This window comes from Drosophila tropicalis, unplaced genomic scaffold (genome assembly GCF_018151085.1).
Source record: "Drosophila tropicalis isolate 14030-0801.00 unplaced genomic scaffold, ASM1815108v1 contig_805, whole genome shotgun sequence".
NCBI lineage: Eukaryota > Metazoa > Arthropoda > Insecta > Diptera > Drosophilidae > Drosophila > Drosophila tropicalis.
Genome location: NW_027173295.1, coordinates 891498 through 908129, shown reverse-complemented (window position 1 = coordinate 908129; position 16632 = coordinate 891498). Strand labels below are relative to the sequence as shown.

The following is a 16632-nucleotide window of genomic DNA, read 5'->3' as shown; positions in this document are numbered from 1 at the left end:
CAGCGAGCGCAGTGTGACGTTGAGAGAATTGGTCTCTCTATCTCGCTCTCTCGCTCTCTGGTTGTCCTTTCGGTTAAGAACTCGGTAACACAACAATTTTTAATCTGTGTAAAAATTTCACGTGATTGTGTTCAATGTGTTCCATCTCCTGATAACCCAAAAAACGAGAACGAAATAATATTTGCAAACTTTTAATAATTTTCTATTTTTGTTTGTTTTTTTTTTTTTTTTTTTTTTTTGAAATAACAAATTTTTTGAGTTTATTTTTAAGATACTTTTTTTTTTTGACCAATTTTTATAATAACAAAAAAATTACGAAAATTGAATGAATTTTGTGTCATGCTTTTGGTGCGATGCTTAAAAATCAATGAAAATGAAAGTGAAAACAGCACACACACACACAAACACACAGACAGACACACGCACGCAGAGAGACAAATATACACACAGCTGCTGGTTACACACGCACACGCATACATAGAGAAATTTTTTGGTAAGCTGACCGAACAGCGAAGAGGAGAAAAGCAGCAGCAGCAGGCAGCGAACCACTTTTATTTTTGACGTCATTAAATTGTGACTGTGTGAGTGGATTGTTTGATTATGTATGTACATACATACATACATACATATATATAAACATATTTATGTATATATAGATAAATTGTGCTTGTATTTGTGTGCGCATTGAGGTGTCAAATTTAACAAATTAGCCCGACAAATTAGGCGGCAATTAAAGCCTAAAAACAAAAGCGGAATAGGATGAACAACCAACAAACAAAAAAAAAAGCGTTGCATAACCTGCAGGCGCAACTTTGACTTACATATACCAATGCAGAGTAACTAGTTTGTAGCAGAGACTAAAGCAGAGGCAGTGGCAGTGGCTGCGGCTGTGGCTCTGCCGTGCAATGTCCTTGAACGTTTGCATAAACTGTGTGCCTGCCTGCCAGCCTGCCTGGCCTGGCCTGGCTTTGTAAATGGAATGGCTGCTTGTGGTTATGTCGTTGTCAGTCAGGTTCGCCTGGCATTGGCACATTTGCTACTCGTCTCTCTTTCTGTGTGTGTGTGTGTGTTTATATGTGAGTTGTGTTTATCTTTTTGCCCAGAAGCATAAACAAAAATTCTCGGCACGCTAACTTTGCAAAAAAAAAAAAAAAAAAAAAAAAAGCAAACCAAACCACATATGTATGTAGTGAGGGGAACTAGGATGGGAGCATGCCACATTTCTAGGTCGGGTCGCATTTTTAGGGTTAAAGGTTGTCAAGGTAGGATGGATGATGATGAATATATATGTATGTATGTATATCCTTTTTTGTTACACCCGTTTTTCTACACATATACGCTTTTTGCGTAATTGGGTTGGACTCGTGCACCAGCAAGAGAGAAAGAGAGAGAGTGGGCAGAGTCCTTGAACTAGTGAGCCACATACGTACACTGTATGTACAAATGTATGCTTGTATGTATGTATATAGAACTGCACGGATTGTGCAGGTAGGCGGCTGCTGGGCGTCTGTGCGTCACATGTGAACCGAAAAACCTTAAATGTTAGCCATTTGTTACACAAGCAAGTCGAAACGAACGACTGGCTAAACTATTTGGCTCGCTTATCTTTATGTTTTAGCATCACTTAAAACTAAATCAAGCAGCTGAGTCAACGTAATCGGCCAAGTGTAGGGTTTTGCTGCTGCTGCTGCTGCTGCTGCTGCTGCTGCTGCTCCTCCTTCAGGTTATTTACGAGCTCAACCCTTTGGAAAACGAGACTCACAGACCATTAACCAAATTGCCCAAAATGTTTCAATATTTTAAATTATTTAAATGTGGGAAAAACTCCCTACCCCGCTGACAAGAGCCAAGAGCAAAGAAAAGGGCAAGGCCATCGAACAAAAAGTTCTCACACAATCTCCCTCTCACTCTTATTCTCTCTCTCGCTTCCTATCCTCTAACTCATTCTGTTTCTCTATACACAAAGACGACAAACAAACAAAATGAAAGACCTTGGCAAATACATACTAAAAAAACCTAAAGGCATGGCCATTGCCACGCCCCCCTAGTGGCTCATAAATCTTACTTAGCAACGCTCAAGTGCTTAAAATTTAAAGAGTTGGAGAGAGAGAGAGAGAGGAGCTAAAATGTCTCCTAATATACATTATGATATTTGTGGCTACTTTGCCCCCAAGAAACGCAAATGGAAAAGATTCCCCATGCAAAATTACAGAATGGAAAGGCTTATATGCGGCAGTTTAATTATTTTAAATTGAATCTGAACAACAATAAATTCGTAGGGGAAACAAAATTAGGCTGGCTGGTAAGCCAAATGGTTCATGGCTGGAATGTGGCCAATTTGAATGTACATTTAACGTGGCGAAAAGTTTATATTTAATTAAACCTGATGCTATTTTGCATTTTGCGCATAAATCGAAAATAACTCTACAGAGTTATTTTTTAATAGTATTTCACCTTACTGCGCGTGTGTGTGTGTGTGTGTTTAATTAAAAAACAAAATAATAATATTTATTAATTTGCAAGAGCGAAATAATAATGAGATAGACCCAACAGTAAATAAATAAAACTCTGGCCATAAAAATTCAATCAAGTGTTGTTGTTTTTTTTTTATTATTATTTTTTAACCCTCTTCGATTATATTGGAATATTAAATGTTAATATTTATTATTATGCGGCAGCGAAAAAACGCCATAAGAAAGGCAAAAACAATTTATTAAATATCCTCTTATATAAATTCCAGTTGTAAAAAATGTTAAGAACAATACAATGCACGGTACATTAAATGAAATCCTTTGTCATGTATTTTATTTGTCAGATAATCCTTATAGCCCTTTACAAGTCCTGACAGTGGACAATATTCCAAATAGTTGGTTCTATCTACATAAGCGATGGATCATCCTTTATAAATCAGAATTAATGATTAAATAGTTTCAACTACTTTCTTTTTCAAGTTGTTGAATCTTTATGTTAGCAAAGGATTCTTAAGTGTCCCGTTCAAGGATTGTGTCAGAATTATAAGAAAGACAAATTAGGTGCTAATGATAGATCGAAAAGCATAATTCAATTATTTTGTTGTCAAAGTCGATGATTCACACTATTCGAATTGTAAAAGTCGTATTAATTTATCATATTTTTAACAATAAAAATAATTTCCAAAGAGGCAAATTAAATAAAAAACTAAAAAAAAAATTGATGTTGCCCAAAGCTGGATTAAAAAAAGAAATAGAGAAATATTTTTTTCATTGTGCTTTGGGCTACGGTTTTCATTGAATTTGATATTTTCCACTAGATTGCCCATATTCAAAGTTGAAGGCAAATTTTGTATTCATTGCCAACCGCAATGACAACAATTCTTTCATATCACTTTGCACATTATTCAAATGAATTATAAATTACATATATACTATATATTGCTTTATTCAACAAAATGGAAAACCTAAAAATTTCATCAACTCCCCCGTCTCTCTTGCTCTTTCGCAATGCTCATGTCTGCAGTAAAAATAATTTACATAAATTATTGAAACAAAAGCCGAAAATGTGCCCAAATATAAATAGTATGAAACGAAAATATGTACGTTTTTTTTTTTTCATTTTTTGTTGAAATTTAAATAAATAGCATAAATAAATTATATGAAAAGCCCACCAAAATTGCATTTGTCAGTATTTTGGGCAGTGTTTGTGAGGACTTTATATTTTGTTTTTAGGCAGTGGCTAACAGTTTTTGATAAATAAATTAAATATGCACATTTAAATGACAATCAAGAGCAGCAGAAACAACTGATTCAGTCTGTCTCTCTCTCTCTCTCTCTGCGTGTGTGTGTTGGCTATCAATGATAACGAAATTTTCCTTGTTTTGTGTGTAATTAATAGTCCGGGCCGACATTCAATAATGCAAAACGAACAACTTGAATTTAAACAAAAATAAAAAATACTAATTGTTCAGCTAATTGAAATTTATTTTTAATTTTTTTTTTTTGTCGTGCTGGTGCTAATGTAAATCCGCCATTAGGCGTGATACGTGATAACATTCTGAAATAACTACAAATCGACCAACACAACAAGAGCAAATCGTCTTTAATAATGGGTAAGTACTTAATTAATAATACTTATAACAAATAATAATTACTTAATGCAGTTTATTTAGTTTTTACAATAATAATTATTAATGTTGTTATCAGCTTGCGATTTTCGTTCATTTCATTTGCCAGGCTAAGACAGTTTTAGCCAAGTGCCCACCCAAGCTACTTGGCCGTGTTAACAGTAATCAGGGATTCAATTTAGATTCTATGATTTTCAATTTACATAGATTACTTTGCTGTAAACTGTGTACTTTTGCAATTAGTTGCTTTATTGATGACTAATACCGTTACAAATTCAATACACATGGCGTATACGCAATGTGCTCAAGTAGGTACTGGTGGCGGCAATCCTCCTCTAGACTTCAGTTTCTCGCTCCCCGCCCATAAGCGCATATAATAACTCAATTAGTAAGCAGTAATTTTTGAGTCAATTTGAGCAAAAAGCATTGTAATTCAATTTTCTTAAACGTTGCCAAATGAATGCCATTGATGTCGAAAGTGGTATCGAAATCGACTAAGCGCATTAAACTTAAATACTTGACAAACCACACAACAAAAACTATCAGATGGAAGGCATAACGAGCACAAGAACGATATGGAGCCAAAACATAATAGAAATGAAACGAAAAGCTGAAGCTAAAATTGCCCGACGAATGGAAGTAGTGAAGGTAAAAGGACTTGAGCCCTGAAACGGATTTGCTTGTCAGTTGTGGCAGCTTTTGCCTGTCAGTTTGCCAGCTACCGAAGGGCAACATGCAAGAATCTCTTTATTGATACGCCTGTCTGCCTGATGAGGCAATGTTTATTGCATATCAATTAAAAGGGGAGAGAAAATCTAAAAACTTGTAGTGGCCTACCAATTTGTGGTCCTGGTTTCAGGACGAGAACCAGCTGTCGCAGGCGGTAACTAGCCAAGCAAGAAAACGGAGTACGAAAACCCCTTAAGGGACTACAGCTCGAACGTACGTGAAACGTGCTGAACTTTTGCAAACACAAAACTTTTGAAGGATTCAAGGATGCGCGCCAAATATACATACCTATATAGATATATTCCTGTGTCTCTCTCTCTCTCTCTCCCTCTTTTTTGACTTTTTTTGTGTGTGTGTGTGTCTGTGTGTGTGTGTGTGTGTGTATGTTTGAGAGGGCCTTCTGCCTGCCTGTCAAAATCAACTTGAGTGTGCCATAATTTCCACGCCAAATGAGTTCAAGTAGAACTACCGCATCCTTGCCAGCTCATTTCTTTTTCCCAGCTCTGTTACCCTCGGGCTGACTTGCACGTATGCGCAATTAAAAATGCAGCTTGCGGTTGTCACACACCCCTCTCCCACTCTCTCTCTCTTTCTCCTCATCATTATTACTCTTCTGTTGCCGCTGCTGCTGCTGCTGGTGCTGGTGCTGGTGCTGCTCCACTGACATACAAAGTCGGCAAAGAGACTTCAAAATGTGGCGCATTCATTTGGCCGCCTTTTCAGTTCAATTTGTTGTTTGTCTCTCTTTGCTGTAATTAAATTAATGCTTGCATTCAATTCAACATGGCGTATACGTAATTTCAATTTAACTTTTCTCTTTTTTTTCGTTTACGTTTCTTTAACAAAGCTTTTGCAGCAACAGCAGCAGCAGCATTTCGAGATACAGCCATTTACCATCTAAATCCCTGACCTGATTTAACAGATTCCCTTCCTTCTTTCTCGTTCAACTGGCAGCTGCATTGGCTTTTGCTTTCCGTTTAGTTACCTTCTGTCTCTTTGTTTATTTACTTTTTATGCCAACTTTCCCTTTCCCAAAAAACAAAAAAAAGCAAAACAAAACAAAAATTGTCGTCGCCCGTTTGTCTGAGTGCGAACGACGAAAAGTGAACGACAACAATCAGCCTCTGGAGTTGGGTCAAAGATTCGTTCCGAATGCTTCTGCTCGAAGGCACAAGGCAGTAGTTCTAGAGCTCCTTTCAATGCATTCAGTTCTAGTTTTAGAATCTTTTTTTTATCTCTTTTCCGTTCTACTTGTAAATGGCATTAGAACCGTTTCATTGCTCCGCAGCGCAATGGAAACGTGCCCAAGTTGGGCTCCACACAAGTTGGCTTTCCCATGCCAACTGAAATCTATTTTTAACAATTCGCAGCAATCCTTGTCTCATCTCTGCAACGTCATGTGCCAACGATTAGGGTCATGAGAATTCTTGGGAAATGAAATATCATTTTATAATATAATAGATTCCAATTGAAATAATTGTAAGGCAGAGGAGGAATTCTTGTGAAAATTCCTTTGATTAATTATATTACGACTAACTTTTTATCCTGTTTCATAGAGTATCCATAAGTTGGGAGCTTCTTCTAATTTTTGTTGTTCTCTACTTGTTGTTTTTCTGTTTTCCGCTCAGTCGAGTGCAAGATCAGCCAACTTCTTTGGGCAAAAATGGAATGGAATCGGGAGCTACAGCTGAAGCCGGAGCAGGGCCATAAACATAAACTTGCATTATGGCCAAGTAAATAAAACTGCAGCCAAATGACACGTACAACTGCCACACAGATGTAACAGCAGAAGAACGTTGGATGGGGAGGGGTTATTGAAGAGGAGAAATGGAAACGGGGGGAAGGGGAGCGAATGCGATTTACTGCGACTTTGCTTTCGGTTTTTTCCCCATCTTTTTGTGTTCTTGTTTTTATTTTACTCTCACTGCCTTTTTTCAGGCCATCGATTTTGCTAGTCGACATTTTTCTCTTGTTTTTAACATTTCCCGACCCAAAAAAACAGAAAAAAGGAAAAAAAACAGAGGCAACAACAAAAATAAAAGAAGAAAACTGTGTCAATGAAATTGTTGTTGCAATTTTTCTTCTTCTCGCTATCTTTTCCTGCATTGTCAACACTTTTTTTTAAAGCTCTGGCAGCTGATGATAATTTGTGGCTGCCAAGTGTAAGTGAGAATGGAACCGAAATACACAGAGAGAGAGAGAGAGAGATAGGGAGAGAGAGAGGGAAACAGAGTAATGTGCCGAAGAAGGGAGGGAAAATTGTTCAGCTCTTATTTCAATTGCAATTGCAATTGCAATTTTAGATGAATTGCATGATGATTGTTCGAGTTCGAGTTCAAATGCAAAGCATTTGCTAAACCCTTTTAAATACAATTTTATTTGGCTTCATTACATCTTGAATTTGTTTAATTTTTGTTACTTAAAATCTTATAAATTATTAAGATTTATTGACCTTAAGCCAGCTAAAGCCTAGTTTTAATTTAAACATTTTATTATTATTATTATTATTAAGAAGGGGACAATCAAATTTCCGAAACCTTTTGGCTCCAAAGCAGTTGAAATTCATGGAAATTAAACAAAAACCAATTGCATTCAAAAACTTGATATCTTTTCAAGTCTATTCATTTTCTCTTAATGCCATTTTATAGTATTATTCATTGGAATCAACTATGTATAGTCATTCGATTTAGATGTATGATGGCCAAATCATATAGAGCTTATTATGTTCAAAGTTCGTTGATAATCGCAGTAGAAACAAACTAATTTTTCGCATTGAAAGTATCTTAAAAAACAAATAAGTCCTATTAGAAGCTTGATCAGTATTTTAAGCCAACAAATGTTAAGAAATAAAAGACTTTTTATCAAAAATTTAGCAGGCAAACGCTGTTATTCCATTGTCCCTGCTTTCTTCTATGCATTAGACACTCCATATGAGAAGTTAACATAGAAAAAGGATACAAAAACAAAGACATACTATCCGATTATATATATACATAGTTTTGGAATATGTTTAAAGAACTGAAATACATTTGTTTACAATATTATTATTTATTCATTAATGGCGTAATTAATCTATGATTTACTAAAATATAATCACATATATTTTCTGACCATTAATGACTACTTAATTTCTTGAAAACAAAATTATATTCTTAATTCTGTAATCTTGCCAAAACATTATTCCGATCGGGTAAAAACTACAAACGTTATAAAGTGGTCTCAAAAGCAACAATATTTCACTTCAGTGGCAAAAATAAAACTGGGAACAGTTCTCCAAATGCTTCACATCTGCTCCATTCATGGCGCACACGACGGCACGTCTCAACATTCTCATATGTCAGAGGATATTTTTCTAGCTTATTAACTTGATTAGCTTCAATTTGTTGTCTTCTGCGAAACTTTATATTTATCTTTCGCCTTAACTCAACTATTATGGTACCCAGCATCAAAAGCGTCATTATGGGGGCCATAATCTTAACAAAAAATAAGAAGTATTTATTGATTACAATTACGTTTAGTAATTTATGGAAACTCATTTGATTCTCGTTTATTGCTGCTTGTTAAATAAATCATTTGAAATAATAATCGCATAGTGATTGGCCATAAAAATTTAAACATTCTTTGGCTGGATGGATTAAGCAGATCTTATTAATTGAGTTGTATGAGCAACTTTATGGCTCAGTTTACAAGTGAAAAGAATAAAGGAAATTCATAAATAATCCTGATCTTCATTTGTAATTGATTATGAAATATTATATCCTTTCCATTTGATTGGCATATTGTGATACATATGTATGTATCTGTGTGTATATGTGTGTGTTCTTTTCTTTGGCAAAATATCAAAATCAAAATTGTTTACATCCCCAAGGGATGTACTAAACATTTGCCTAAATTTGTGGCCAAATATCGTATTCTAGGGGTTTTTGCATTGATTTCTCTATTAAACGTTTTCCGTATTTGTTATATATAATGAACAATAAATTTACACACACACACGCACGCACACACACACATCCGGGAAAAAAAAGAAAAATAATATATGCAAGTCACACACACTCAGTGTACATACACTTCTAAATAGAATACAGACATATCCACTTATATACATATACGAAATGTAATGGAATGTAAAGGAGCTCGTCGGCTCAATAAAATGCAATTGCAAATTTATACAAATGTCTACGAATTATTATGTACAATTCGTTTGCTTCTCATCGTTTTCTTTCGCCATTGTCTGCGTGGCAATTTCAATTTAATTGTTTTATCAATGGCTTGGTGTTATGTCTGTTTGTGTATGAAATATGACAGAGACTGAGTAAAAGCTGTATTTCTGTCGCCTTTGCCTTCCTTTTGCTTTCCCTTTTCGGCCGTGTGTTTAAGCATTTTGAATATACATATGTACATACCCTTGCCAAAAAGAGTGTATACTATTTAGCAAAGGCTTCTTGCATCGATTAAAAGTGAATTAAAATTGATTATAGATCAATATTTTAAGAACTCCAATAATAATAGATGTTTTCATTCTATGTTTTTTAATTGCCTTGAAGAGTTTTCTAATCTTAGTTGTTTCGTCTGTGCAAGAGTATACAAAACCTTGGCACATCTGAGGTCAATTCTCTACTCAGTGCTTTCTTTCCTGTTTGTTTTTATTTGAGATACATATATTTCTTATTTCCTTTGCTCTGTGTTAATGGTAGGACATTTTCTTATTGCCTGGGCACGTTTCTCGGCTGTTTTATGTACACACATACACATACATACTTGTATATGTTTTTGTGTTATAATCAGGTTTGTGGAATTCAGTTTCATTTTGTGTGGCACAGCTGGCCCACAAAATGAAGATGGAGAAGAATCATTTCTCTGGAAAAACAAATACGCATATTTACCACTGAGGTTTTTCGCATGAGCCTTCAGGCCTCTCAGTTTTTATAGCCACAAAGCGGCAAAATAGCATACACACATACATACATATACATGGGTATGTATAATATTTATTTGTTTTATTTTTTTGGGTTTTGGCCGAAATTTATATATATAAATAAACTTTACAGAGTTTTTAAAATCGCATAGCGGAAATTCCACAAAGGGCCAAAGCGTAACCAAAATACAATAAAGTAAAATAAAAAATTAAATTGAAAATGAAAATTGTAAAAATATGTGTATACATATGTATGTGTGTATGTATGTGCATAAATAAATTGCATTTAAATTGAATACAAAACGCAGAGAAATATGCAAAGTAATTGCACAGTGAATGAGTGGTGGGAAAGGGATAAAGGGAAGAAGGGGGTTTATTACATATATGTATATGTATATGCATGACCATGTGGATTGGGTTTTTTCTGTGTGTTTGTTGTTGTTTTTGTTATTATGCCGCCCACCAACTCAACTCGGACATGAGAACAGGACCATGGGCGCACTTTACATTTCCCCACCCGCTTACCCTCACCTCAAACCCTTACCACCACAAACATACACTCGTTGAACTCATTTCGGAGTCATAAAGTTGGTCACATTTAAATTAAAATTCAACTTTTGCACGCCTCGAGTGTTGGCAGTGGCAGCAGATGTTACCGTCCTGCTGCTCCAAGAATTCAGGTTGGCTCTCAGCAGACATTGGGCTGGGCATCTGAAGAAAGAGAGAGGGGAAAAGCAGAAACAGAAGGAGAAGAAGAAGCTGGCAGATATGGTTTTAATGAGGCGACTGCAAAAACTTAAACGGCAACTGCACTTAAACTTTTGCTGACAGTCAAATTGTGTTTACTCACTTTTGATGGCTATTAAAGAGAGAGAGAAAGGAAACAAAAAAAAAAAAAAAAACTAATGAAATTAGCACCATTCAAAGTTGTTTCAAGTTATGCCTGTAAAGGACTTAACTACCTTGCAGACGATCGATTTGGGTCATAAATCAGGTCTCTCCACCTCTGTCGCCTGAGTAAGAGTAGCCAATCGAAAATCAATTTGGGACAAAAACGGTCGTCTAAAAGCAGACACTTCAAGTGAAACCAAAGCCAATGCTTAGCTAGTTGCCCTCTCCACCTACATATGTATGTATTTCTCTACCAGCATAGGCAATAACCGCATTTAAATACCCTGGAATTCTTCTAGTTCAAAATGGGTTGACTTCAAAATGTCAAAAAGTATCAGCAGGTCTATGCATAATAATTCTGTCACACACACACACACATTCTAATTCTCAACATCAAAATACATGTAATTATATGTTTAAAATTAAATTGTAATGGGCCAATTCAGAGGTAATACCTTACAAAGGGGTAATTCAGGGTCGGTATTATAGTTTTTGGTATAAAATTTCCATTTAATGCATGCTTAAAAGTATGCAACGCTTGCTTTATGGCCACATTTTTGCGTGCATATGTGCGTTTGGAATCGTTTGTGTGTGTGTGCCTTCTTGTCTCCATGCACGCGCGTGTGTGTGTGTGTGTGTGTGGCTTAAATCTGTGTCAACGGCAGCTGGAGCTGCCATGTTGCTGCCCCCTGCCAACTAGTTGCATGTTTGCCCCGTGTTGCTGGTATTGTTGGCGTTGCTGCTGTTGCGGTTCATGTTATGTTGCAACTCGCGTTGACATTTTTGTTTTTTTTTTTGCTGACATTTTGATGTAATTTATTCTTCTTCTTTTTTTTGTTTTGGTACACATTTTTTTTCTACACGATTTGTTTTAATTTCAACTGTTAAAGATTTAATTTAAAGCCGCAAAAAAATCGATCTTACGGCGAGAACAAAGAACATCTGATAGGGGGAAGTGGAATTCGGGTTGTGCAAGGTAGGGGGAGGCGTCATACAAAAATAGAAATTCGCAATCAGCATATGCAAAATGAAAAAGGAACACAGACACGCCCACGCCCACGCCCACTCACACACAACGTCTGTACCATTTACAGCTCTTGCGTTTTCTGGCACGCCTCAGCACCTGCCTCAAATATATATGGAGCCATTCCCTTTACCCCGGCATATGCATGCCACGCTGTTGTTGTTGTTTTTTTTTTTTTTTTGCATGCATTTCGAAAACAAAAGCCGTGGCACAAAAAAAATGAGAAGAGAACGACAGATGAAGAGGGAGAGGGGCAAAAGAATATGCTCTCATCATATCGCATAAAAAAGAAGCCAAGCAGGCGAAGTAAAGTGGCAAAGCACTTGAAAAAGCCAACAGCAGCAAAAGCCTCGCATCGAATTGCATTGTGTGTGGTTGTGTATATCTGTGTGGGGTGAAGGGAAAGGCAGAGGGGGAGGAGTAGCAAAGATTGCGGCGAGGACTTCTACTTCACATTGAAGCAGAGCCACAAAGCAAACATATTTTCATTTTAAGCGCTTGGGCATAAGAGAAAACTCATTAGAGAGCGCTGCGAAAATAACTTGAAGCATTCACCGAAGACGACAAACGGCGACGACCAAGTCGACGACGATGACTATGGAGACTGGCAAAAAGGCAAGGATATGAAATTGAAAATTTATAATATCCGTTTAAGGAAAGCTGGGCGGGGAGCTAGATGTTGGGTGTTGGGAGTTGGGTGCTGGGAGTAGGCAGAGCAACTTGACTTCAATTGCTGTTGATGTTTTCGTGCGGCAAGTTATCTATGGATATTTTATGAGATGAAGTGCAGCAACTTGAAGATGTTTTTTGTATGAGTGTGTATGTATGTTTGTATGTATGTATGTGTGGGTTAAATATGAGGCTAGACGGGGTAGATGAGGATTTGGGGGAAATGAGGAATCGTTCATTTTATTAAAAACTTAACTGGGGAGAAAAACTTGCCAAGTGGCTGCAAAAGTGCAAAGCTAAGCCCATTAGTTCTATGTGTGTGTGTTTGTGTGTGTTGATTGTGTATGTACTATATATATGTGTGTGTGTGTGTGTGTCTTGTAAGCAACTTCCTTCCTGTACAGCGGCATTAGCAACACTTAAGGACACTTTTGCAGGCAGCAGGAAGCAAACAAGCAAACTTGCCAGCAAGTTCTCCTTTCTCTTGCACCCCTTACTCTCCCCCCTTTTGGAGAAAATTCAACATTAAGTTAATTTGCAACGTGCGCAGCAAGGCAAGCCAAGGATAAGGAACCAAAGTACCAGTAAAAATCCCAATAGCAAACGTTTCTTCCACCCCTCCACCCCACCTCAGCTGCTTTTCCCTTGAATTCTATCCGCCCCATGGCCTCATCGATGAGGTAATTTCAGCGCTGATTCGCTGCCATTGGCAGTGCAGTCACGACGGCATACGATAACAAGGAGAACGAAGAGAGGTGAAACGAAAAGACACCAAAGACTCAGCTGGTTGACTGTCTTTGATTAAGCCATCACACACAACAAGCATATTATTTTCCATTGACTTGAAAACTTTACAAATTCAATTCGCATTTTCTCACTCAACTCAAGAACAACAACAACAACAACAAGCAGATAATATGCAAGAAGATGGATTAATATTTCGATACACTTTGCCAAACCACACACAAAATGCACTCAATCGGAAAATCCAACATCCCGTTAGACTTTGTGGTAAACAGCAATTCTGGTTAATAGCCGATTTATGTAAATGTCAATTAAATTCCCATAAATTGAAAGCACTCGATAAATTCATTAATTAGACAATCGAATGGAGGAAACTAATTATAATTATTAAGCAATAGTTAATAACGGCTAAGGGGATTAAAACTTAAATCTTTATATGAAATTTCTTAGTTTTGTTTTTCAAATTTAAAATAATTAGAAATTCTATGTTCTTGGTTTTTGTTTGTTTGTATAAACATTTCTCAATGAGTTAAAGCCAGAAAGCAGAAGTTTGCAGTTGACTTAACCGAAATTGAAACGTCGAGGTAGCTGATGCCTTGTGAAATTTGTTTTAGTTTTCTCTATAACAGAGGATAGACTGACTCAAGATGTTATATCTGTTTCTTGTCCTCTTGTGGTTCTTGTTTTTCATTTGGCAGTGGTGGCAGTTGGATTTCTGCCATAAGACTGATTATAGTGATTACATAGGGCTAACAATTTCCTTTATTTTGCCCAGCTGATGGAAGACACTGAGTACGTTTTGCCCAAGAGGCATGCTTTTGCTCATACCAATTTGTCTGTCAGTCAGCGAGTCAGCCAGTCAGGCAGCCAGTCTGTTTATCCAGTTGCGCCAATTGGGAAACGGAACGTGGCTAAATTGGGACAAGGCAGGACAACACAACGGTGGTCACATTGCAGAAACAACCACTGCAATAACTGCAACTTCAACTGTAACTGCAGCAGCAATAGCAACAGCAACAGCAACAGCAACTTGGCTCTTCGTGTCGCGCGCTCCTGACGCGGAAGTGGCAACGCAAACGAACTAACCAAGAGCCACTTACTTACATCCATAAGCCACAGGGGAACAAAAGGGGCAGGCAGCGGCACACACACACACACAAACACACACTCACATACAAAAAGACTGTAAACTAAAAAAGAAAGGATGAAAAACCCTACTACACGCGCCTTTTGCTATTTACTCAGCGGGAAAAACACCATGGAGATGTGGGTGATGGAGAGACAAATGGCAGCCCGCGGGCTGCAACCACTGCTGTTGCTGCTGCTGCTACTGCTGCTGGTGCTGGTGCACCCAAACTCGTCACAGTTGCTTATCCAGAGAGATGGTGCGCTGCTCGTGGAACTCCTTCTACGGTTTGTTATGCACGCTGCTTCACACTTCCTGCTTGGCAGGATGACGACGGCAACCAAGCAACTCCCTTCCCCGAGGCACCTTATCAAGTGCCATTTTTCATGCAATGCTGACGCCATCGTTGTCGTCTCCTTCTTGTTCTCGTCCTCGTCGTCCATCTCTCACTTGTCCTCATCCTTATCGCAGCTACGATGCTTTGTCAGACCACGAAGTTATCCATGGAGCAGTGAGCATATTGTCTGCTCTTCTTGGGGCGTTAGAAGGGCGTGTCGCTGGCATGTTGGCCATGCTGGAGATTTCTAGTTTTCCTTCTACTTTAATTCTTTTTAGTCACACATGCACAGTGCTATGTGCAGAGCAGCGTAGGCCACACAAAGGACTCTCAGCCTCCCGTTGCTCTGGATGTGTTTGTGTTGAAGTTACGAGTGGCTTTTGTCTGCTGCATCAAGCTGTTCCTTGGAATTGGCCAATGTGTCGATAGGCCTGGCCAAGACAAGTCTATATGCCTAATTGGTTCAAAAGCTAAAAGGAGCGACTTGTATTACCAACCAAAATATATCTATTCATTTCTATATTCGCATGTAAAGTAGTGGCTAAATGAATGAACGAGACCATTTTTGGTCTCTTTGTTTTACCACCAACTGCTGACCTCCTTAAACATGTCGCCAGTTAACTCCCTAACTCCCATTGCATCCACTCGGATGTGCTTTGCATGCTCCAGTTGCCATTCTCCATTCTCATTCTCTCCTTGCTCTCAGAATGCCTTCTGCGCTAGCAACTCTTCCAACTGAAATGAGTTCTATCAGCAGCTTGCCTCTTGCCTATTGCCTCTTGCCACCTGCCAGCACATTCCACTTCAACTTTTAGCATTAAATATGTGGCCGGAATGTGGCAGTCTCGCCACTCTACTGTTCTTCTCATTCTTCTATTTATATTCTCTTTTGTCCCCGCCGCCTCTCTTTCTCTCTCTCTCTCTCTGTCTTTTTTCTCATGTTTTAGTTTATGGAAAAATATTACACAGAGATTTAAGTTTTTTTGAGCTCTGCCGCTTAGCCGCCATTTACCTGGCCGCCGAGGGTTGGGTGGCTAAAGGAGGCGTGGCCCTTAGTTTACCACAACAATTGCTCTTGTTGTTGCTGCTGCTGCTGCTGCTGCTGTTGTTGTTGTGGTTGCCTGACATAGATATTATTGTCTGATTCTAGGGGGCAACACAGCGTCGGTGAGTTGCTCTGGAATATTTTTCCGCCATTTTCGCTTCTAATTTAAGTGAAATGTTGCTTGTTTTCTTTTCTCCTTTTTTTTTTTATTTATTTTTTTGCTGTTTTGTTTTAGTTTATATTTATATTTATGTGTATTTTGTGGCTTGTGTATTTACATATTTTCATATTGTGGTGATGCTCTCTTTTTCTCTTGTTTTTGTTGGTTTTCCCCCTTTGGCTTTCTTTTTTTGGCTGTTTTCCATATTGTAATTGTTGTTCTCGTCGCTGGTTTGGCCCATCTGTCCCTCTGCCCCCAGCTTTGTATATGTCCATTGTAATTATTTAAAGTGGTTTCCCTTACGAATGCTCTCCATGGCAAAGGCATTTGAAAGCATTAAAGTCAAGCCAAAGCCCCAATTTCCATTGGGAATGCGAGGCAAACTCATGTGAGGGTAAAGCAATGTTAGTAAATGCCAACAACCGAAACTGGCCAAGAGTTTTTTGAATAGTTTCGGAAATAAAATGATGACTTTTCAAGGGAAAAACACAGACTGGCACAGACTTTAGTCATTTGGCAATTGAAAGTTTCCATTGAATGTTTGATTGGCCTTTTTTGTTTGATTGTATGCTTATAAAGAAAAAGATTTACACTCTTCAGTGACTTAAAAAGTTATCAAGAATTAATAATGTTAACGTTTTTTTCTGTTTTTCCATTTCAATTTTCAAGAGTCTTAGCATTTAACTTTAAAATTAGACTTAATCTTGATTTGAGAAACTTTAGTTTGCGAAAAGTTCACACCTAATATTCAAATTTGTTAATGGTTTTAGGATGAAATGGTCTTCGAACAAAGTCAAAGTAAATTTTAGTTATCCAAGTTAGTGTTTTGAATTTGCATCTGAATTTAAAGACGTTTAAATTAAATACATTACGTCTTCAATCGAATTTTT

At 37.5% G+C, this 16632-nt stretch overlaps 1 protein-coding gene across 4 annotated transcripts in view; it reads left to right on the top strand.

Moving 5' to 3' along the window:
• The window catches only part of LOC137579932 (uncharacterized), a 49137-nt gene continuing 32505 nt past the window's right edge, over positions 1–16632 (top strand). For 2 of the 4 annotated variants that reach the window (XM_068293831.1, XM_068293828.1), the window contains exons 1-2: positions 1–84; positions 3871–4084. The gene's annotated coding sequence lies outside the window, so the exon portion shown is untranslated. Of the gene's footprint in view, positions 85–2754; positions 2774–3870; positions 4085–16632 lie in introns of those variants that run through there. The other 2 variants (XM_068293829.1, XM_068293830.1) reach the window with 2 other exon arrangements.